At 40.3% G+C, this 1,565-nt stretch overlaps 1 protein-coding gene across 1 annotated transcript in view; it reads right to left on the bottom strand.

Moving 5' to 3' along the window:
• The window catches only part of fam98a (family with sequence similarity 98 member A), a gene marked incomplete in the record, with an annotated part of 7,530 nt that extends 7,265 nt beyond the window's left edge, over positions 1-265 (bottom strand). Inside the window, 1 exon segment of the mRNA XM_014329466.2 lies at positions 150-265.
• Positions 266-1,565: the final 1,300 nt, after the last annotated feature.

Raw genomic sequence — 1,565 nt, 5'->3', positions numbered from 1 at the left:
TGAGCTGGCTGATGTGGAATCTGTATTTCGTGATTTTAGTAGATAACTCGGGAACAGTAGGATGGAGAATGACATTCTTGTCTCTCTGGAAGATTTAGGGTAAGTGAAAATACGGTTATGTATCCCGCTGTGGAAACACTGTGTGCCTCGCATACACGTTTAACTTCTTCTCCTTCTTCGTTGGATTCATTGGCGGCTGTGACCCCAACTTGGATCGAGCTTTTTTCCGCCACCTGCTGGACTGGAGCGCGATCGGTGACTGCGTTCGTGTTTTTTTTCTTCGCTTTTATACGGCAGCTTGCAGTCTATCAGTGTTGCACTACTGCCATCTCTTGGGTTATACTGCGACACTTCAATTTCCTTAGGAATTTCTTCTGGAATGACAACTGCCGCACTTGTTTAATTTTTGGATTTTTCGATCCATCTGTATAAATCTGCAAATAGTCACTGTACTTGTACCTGAAAAATCCTTTCCTCTTTCCCAACAATTTTCTAACACTTTGTTAACAGGATGACTTTTATTATGACCTTTCAAATGTATCTAATAATGAACTATTAACAGTTTTCTTCTAATATATAGTGGCATTTCATCTGAGTCTACCCTTAAAGCACATATTGGCATTGTTTTAACTGACCCTAAGCAAAGTCTCAAAGGTGAGTACTTTTGTTTGCTTTGGACTGTTTAATTTTTGCTCCTTTCTTCTCAGGACCCCGGCTCCAGCTTCCCCTCCATGAAACTGGTTGTACTGGAGATGTATTCCTGTTAAAAGTTAGTTCTTCCTTCCCACTTTTACCAACTGCCCCAACGTTCCCGCTCTAACAACTGTAGAGTCTTTACTGTACGATATGAAAGTGTCGATCCTAGGTAAATACATCTGTACCAAACTGATTTGTTTGCACTCTAAAGTTTTTTTTCTCTGTTGTTTTCATTTTTCACACCTTTTGCTTTGTTTTACATACTCACTGCCCAGTTTATTAGATATAATTAGTACCAGATTGGACCCCCGTTCACCTTTAGAATTGCTTTCATTATTATAGATTCAGCAAGGTGGTGCTCAGAGATTTTGGTCCACATTGTTTCATTATGCAGTTTCTGCAGATTTGTAGACTGCACATCCATCATGCCAATCTCTTGTTTCAGTACATTTCAAAGGTGCTGCCGGATTAAGATCTGGTGACTGTTGAGTCCATTTGAGTGTTGAACTCTGTTAAAAAAAACTTTTAGATTATTTGAGCTTTGTGATATGGTGCGTTATCCTGCTGGAAGCAGCCATTAGAGGGCTGGTCCAAATGTTCATAAAGGGATTAACACGATCAGAAACAATACGCAAGCAGACTGTGTTGCGCTGGCTAACAGCATTCCCCAAGTCCTTTGGTGATGGCGATAAAGAGAGCAGCCTAACATCATTAAAATTTCCAGTAGGTGTTCGGATGGGCTGACGTGATGAATGTGCAAGTCATAATATTTCCCTAAATTTGTCACCCATCTGTACCTTCATAATGTTGTCCTTTTTCAGAGCTTGTTTAGCCAACAAGTACACCATCTGATTTTGTTCTTTGTCCCC

The sequence above is a fragment of the Haplochromis burtoni genome, unplaced genomic scaffold (assembly GCF_018398535.1).
Source record: "Haplochromis burtoni strain Fernald_Lab_line unplaced genomic scaffold, NCSU_Asbu1 Contig_564, whole genome shotgun sequence".
Classification (NCBI taxonomy): domain Eukaryota; kingdom Metazoa; phylum Chordata; class Actinopteri; order Cichliformes; family Cichlidae; genus Haplochromis; species Haplochromis burtoni.
The sequence above is the reverse complement of the archived record's forward strand: the minus strand, read 5'-3'. Positions and strand labels throughout refer to the sequence as shown.